Genomic DNA, 6,213 nt, shown 5'->3' on the forward strand with positions numbered 1-6,213 from the left:
AATTACAAGAATCCTTAATGTGCGAACAGCAAAAGACCCAGGGTTTAGGGTGGAAAATCATGTCAGAAAGAACCTAGTCCTTGAGTATTTGAAGCATAGTTACCTGCCAACTTGAGATATTAACTTTGGACTTTTACTTTAAACCAATGTAGTATTGTTGGGTCTCTTTGTTACAGCAGATTTGACTTATCTTGATTGATCCAGTATTTAATGGATTGAGCTGGGCTTGTAAGAGTAGGATGCCTGCTTGCTAATAAGGACAGGCACAGCAGAATTCAGGCTGAGGCCATATACCAGAGTAACATGCCAACTTTTAGCAAATGTTGGGGCAACAACATAAAGCCCTTACCTACCTTTAGCTTTTGGAGGCCTTCAACATCATTCAGAAAGAACCTAACAATTGTTCTTACGTCCAGGTTGTATTACCCAAGTGTGGTGAGGCAAACAGAAGAGGAGGCTCTGGCCATTGAGAGGATGGTTTGTAATTTACTGTTTCCAAGAGGAGCGGACACATGGCACCATGCAGAGCCATAGGAGGAAGCAGCCTGGTCAGGCAGGACTCAGGTGAGTGCCCAGATTTTCTCCCTCCCAGATGCCACCTTTGCTATTGTAGGAGGAAGAATAGGAAAATGCCTGAAAGATTGAACATTTACCCAAAAGAGATTGGCTTAGCCCGAAAGAAGTCTCTCAACCCTTTTAGTGAACTGAGCTGGGATATTTCCCACCTTGAGATTAAACTCAGGGCCTCATGCATTCTGAGTACAAAATCTACTCCTGACCTATACACCCGCCCCAGCATTTTTTAAAATTAGTAAGTTCATATTGACATTTTAAAGTCAAATTTAAATCCAAAGAATTTTTTTCTTGACTGATTTTATTTAATGTTTATATTTGTTTTTCTCTTATATTAATTTTTTTCCTAAAAACATTAATATATTTATTTTCTTTATTTTATATAAGTAACAATATTATTTCATAATGTCCATAAAATAAGTCCAAAATTATAATATCATTATTACTAATAACACACATATACAGCAAAAGATATATAAGATTTTTTGTAGTTCTTTTAATCCTAAGACTATATTCCACTAAGTATATAGACAATTAGAATATTATATTAAAAAGTTGCTTGAAATAATACTATGTTCTCATTAGATACAACAAATACAGCTAGGGTTCACGTATTTGTTGTATTTAATGTTAGGGTTCGATCTTTATCTCTTTTTATTTAATTGTATTTATAGAATATGTAAAACATTTACACAGTTCAAAAATCACAACTATACAAAAAGATATACTTTGAGCCATCTCCCTCCCATTCCCCTTCTCTCATCCCCATAAGTAACCATTTTTATTAGTTTGTGGTTTATCCTTTCTTCATTTATTTTTGCAAAGGGGTGTGTGTGTGTGTGTGTGTGTGTGTGTGTGTGTGTGTGTATTACATAATTTCCCCTTCTTTCTTACAGATGATATAGCATACTAGACACACTCTTCTGAACTTGCTTTTTTCACTTAACTGTGTAATCTGGAAAGCATTCCGTATTATTTTCCATTCTATTTCACAGCTGCAAAGCCCCTTGCAGTCAGTATGTTGAATAGGGCTGCAGTCATCTGAAGGCTTTCCTGGGCCTGTTGACCTGCAGGGAATCTGGGATGATGATTTATTCCAATACCCAGCTCACTAGCGCTGGCTGTTGAGAGCAGCATCTCCCCATGGGCATTTCCACAGGCTGCTGGAGTGCCCTTACAACAGGGCAACTCAATCACCCCAGAGAACACATTCAGGACAGCAAGATGGAAGAAGCAATGACTGAGCTTGGTCACTCACTATCCCTTTAATTTTTATTTTTGTTGTTGTTGTTATCTTGTTTCGTTTGTATTACTGGGGATAAAACTCAGGGTGCATGCTAGGCAGGTGTTACCCTGCTGAGCTACATCTCCAGCTCTTTTTAAAAATTTTTACTTTGAAACAGGGTCTCGCTAAGTTGCTCAGGCTGGCCTTGAACTTGAGATCCTCCTGTCTTATTCTCCCAAATAGCTGGGATCACAGGCAAGCACCACCTTAGCCAACTTCACTATCCAGTTTAGAACATTCTATAAGGGGGCTGGGGTGGTGGCTCAGTAGTAGAGTGCTCATCATGCATGAGGCACTGGGTTCAATCCTCGGCACCACATAAAAACAAACTAATGTATCCACCTAAAACTAACGCCAGTCACCAAATTTGACTTGCATTTAAAGGGAGATGAACTAGGCTTACTTTTGAAGAGAAGAATATCAGAATATTTGTAGACATATCTTCAAACCACCTTTAGAAAACATCCTGTGCAGGGCACTGCTTCCCTTGTATGGATGTAAAACTCTTCATTGTAATTATCAATCATTTGTGCCCAGCTCTGGAATCTACGTAATCTTATAATGTAAAAAGATGGGGGTGGGGCAGAGAGAGAGAGAGAGAGAGAGATGGACTGTATATTTGTATCACTCCAAAATTGATATGTTAAAATACCTTATATAATCAGAGATATGATAAATTATGATATAATGGTATATTAAGAATTGTAATGCAAAAATAAATAAATATTACAAAAAAAAGAAATCCTAATCCTCAATATTATGGTAGACCAAAGTGGGAGGTGATGAGGTCATCAGAGTAGAGCCCTCATGAATGGGATTAGTGTGCTTAGCAAAGGGACCCCCAGCCATGTGCAGTGGCATATGCCTGTAATCCCAGTTACACAGGAGACTGAGGCAGGAGGATGTCAAGTTTGAGGCCAACTCAGCAATTTAGTAAGAACCTGTCTTAAAATTAAAATGTAAATATTTAAAATTTAAAAATATATATTTAATACATATAAATATATATATACCTTTAATATATATTATATATTAAGTATATGTATTTTAATTTATTAAAAGTATATATATTTATATATGTGTGTGAGTATATATATATATGTGTGTGTGTGTGTGTGTGTGTATGTGTGTGTGTGTGTAGCTCAGTGGTAAATCACCCCTGAGTTCAATTTCCAGTATCAAAAAGAAAACAGAAAAGAAAAGGGACCCCAGAGAACTCTCCTGCCCTCTTTCTAGCATGTGAAGAAAAAGAAAAAAGAATTTGTCAGTCTACAACTAAGGAGAAGGCCCTTAACAGAACCCTACCTGCTGGCCCCTGATCTCATACCACAACTGAGAAGCAAATTTCTGTTGCTTGTAAATCACCCAATCTGCATTACTTTTATAGCACCCAAACCAAGATAGACAAATCCTAGAGATCTTCAGTTTTTTTCTTTTTTCTTCTCTTTAGTAAAAAGATTGTCATTATTTTATTTTTATTTTTTAAATATTTTTTTAAATAAATTTAATATTATTTTGATATATTTTTATTTGTTCTTATTAGTTATACATGATAGTAGAATGTATTTTGACATATTACACATACTAAGGAGTATAACTTCTCATTCTTCTGGTTGTACATAATGTAGAATTACATTGGCCATGTAATCATATATGCACCCAAGATAGTAAAGTTTGGTTGCTTTCTTTCTTTTCTTTTCTTATTCCTTTTTTTTTTTTTTTTTTTTTGTTATTAGGCAACTAAGTTTATTAGAAACTCAAAAAAAATACAATTTCCAATTTTTAAAAACAATATTTTTAACATTTTCTCAGGCTGGAAAGAACTTACATTTGAAAGCTGACTTTTAAATGTCAATTCAGTAACTAATGGGCTGACCACACTCCTGGAAAAAAAATCACAGCAAGGCATGAACATTGTTTCACACCTAGTTGCAATGAGACAGTATCTAGATCCCTGAGCAATGATTTAGACTTTCTAGGACTGATCTCCTCCTTGATATTCAGGGACAAGGCACAGGCTTCCTAAGCTTGTTTCTTTCTTTCTCCAGTACTTCACTGGCTAACAAGCTGTTGGCTCTCTTTCTTTATGGAGAACACATAAGCAACATCATCCTGGGTCCATGCCCTACTTAAGCCCCATCTTTTCTAAAAATAGAAATAATTGGGAAGGAAAAGAAAAGCACCACTATATAGCCAGCTAAAATTTTAACTTAGTAATCTTTTTCATATTACTACTACTATACTACTTCATATATAGTCAAAGCAAAAGTAATTAACACATTCTTTTTATGTGTTTTAACTTTCACTTACTTCTCTCAAAATCTTTAATCTATTATAAAGCAAGTTTGAAAGCTTTTACATAACACTTCATTGGTGGACCCACACCCAACAAATTAACAATGGCAAAAGGATTTCCTTAATAAAATTACAAGCTGTGGAAGATTTGAAATAGTAAAAGTTAAACCCTGATACAGTATTAAACTTATCTCTTTACATATAAAAATAATACACAGTGGGATATTTTATTCAGCAAGATACAATGTTTAAGATCAAGAGAGAATATACAAAACTATTCTATGTAGTCTGATGTATTATACTGTATAGTAGGAATAAATATTATCTGGAACAGGAAGTAGGAGGCCTGTTCCTACAGAAATCACCAGTTAGTATAGTTTAAAGCCAAGAATTCTGCAGATACCAGGCAGAAAGGAGCTACTGTCACATTTAAAACAATGTGGTCATTATAAAATAAAGTCCTTAAATCTATAAACAATAACAAAAACACACAAACCAAATGAAAATGTACTAAAATTTAATCATCCATAAAAGCTGTAATTTAATCTGACAGTAAAACACAAGAAGCCATATTAGAGTTGGTTTAGTATATTATATATTTTAGCTTTGAAAGCTATAGAAATCAGTTATCCCAGTTTTTCCTATAAAAGACCCATTTTTTCCAAAGCATTATGCACAAACAATTTTAATTAGAATATAATGACAGATTATATCTCATAATTTTTTAAATATAAAATGAAGTCAATGACTCAAAAAAGTTATCTGCTGCAATGAGTTTGAGGGGAAATTTCATAATTGATTATATCATTACAGATATAAAGTATAATGATTCAACTTTTAGTGCTTAACAGGGAGGAATCATGATAAAAAGGTCAATATGAAATCATTTGATTATAGTAGCAATATCTAACATTTGAAATGCATCCATGCTCTTTTGTATAATTGTATTAGAGTCAAGTATATTTATTTTCACATCTGTTATAACTGCTATTGCAAAGGAGAAATGCTATTGTCTTATTTTCCAAGAGATATACACAGAGCAAAAATTTTTTTTTCTCCAGGGAACTTGTGCAAACCAACATAAGATCTAAATTCTTCACATAATATATAAAACAGGAGAAGCCTCTTCAGATTTATTTTTTGAAGTCTGGAATGCTGGCACTTTCCAAGTAGGCAACAGTTCTTCATTCCTGTAATCTGGTTCAGATTATGCCTGCTGCTGACTTCGGGTCTAGAGCAGCAGGCATGATTTCTTTTTAGGCTTCTTCTTTTCCACTGGTGTTTTTCTATTTATCTGTCTGACCAGGTCATAAAATATCTCATTAACGTTGATCTTTGACTTTGCAGAAGATTCTAAAAAGGCACAGTTACACCACTGTCTTGCTAAATTCTGGCCCTGTTCTTTGCCAACTACTCGCTCATCTTCCAGATCACATTTATTGCCAACCAAAATCATTGGAACATCTTCTGTATCCTTAACCCGTAAAATCTGTTCCCTCAAGTCATTAAATGTGGACTGAGCTGTAATAGAATATACTAGTGCGAATCCTTGGCCATTCTTCATATATAAATCCCTCATCGCTGTAAACTGCTCTGTTCCTGCTGTGTCCAGGATTTCCAGCATACACTGTTGGCAATCTACTTCAACTTGCTTTCTGTAGGAATCCTCTATCATCGGGTCATATTTTTCAACAAAAATTCCCTGAACAAACTGAACTGTCAGAGCAGACTTCCCCACGCCTCCTGAACCAAGGACCACTAGCTTGTACTCAAGCATGATGTGGTCTGTTTAAATACTGACAATCCCCCGGGTCCGGCACCTCCTCCACCACCTCCTCCTCCTCCTCCCTCCTCTCGGCCATGGTTCTGGCTCCGGCTCCGGCTCTGCGCCTCCTTTTTTTTTTTTCTTGATATTTTGAGACAGTCTTGCTAAGTTGCTAAGGCTGACATCAGCCTCTGGCATCAGTGGGATTACAAGCATACAGGGCTCTGCCCAGCTAGTTTTTTTATGAAAATAACAAAAGGATTTGTTGAGAATTTCTAAATGTATATATAATTTA

The 6,213-nt window shown here is 35.3% G+C and overlaps 1 pseudogene; it reads right to left on the minus strand.

The window, feature by feature from the left end:
- Nucleotides 1-5,372: 5,372 nt before the first annotated feature.
- On the minus strand, nt 5,373-6,006 carry LOC144257246 (ras-related protein Rap-1A pseudogene; annotated as a pseudogene).
- Nucleotides 6,007-6,213: the final 207 nt, after the last annotated feature.

Source organism: Urocitellus parryii, chromosome 10, assembly GCF_045843805.1.
Source record: "Urocitellus parryii isolate mUroPar1 chromosome 10, mUroPar1.hap1, whole genome shotgun sequence".
NCBI classification, from domain to species: Eukaryota; Metazoa; Chordata; class Mammalia; order Rodentia; family Sciuridae; genus Urocitellus; species Urocitellus parryii.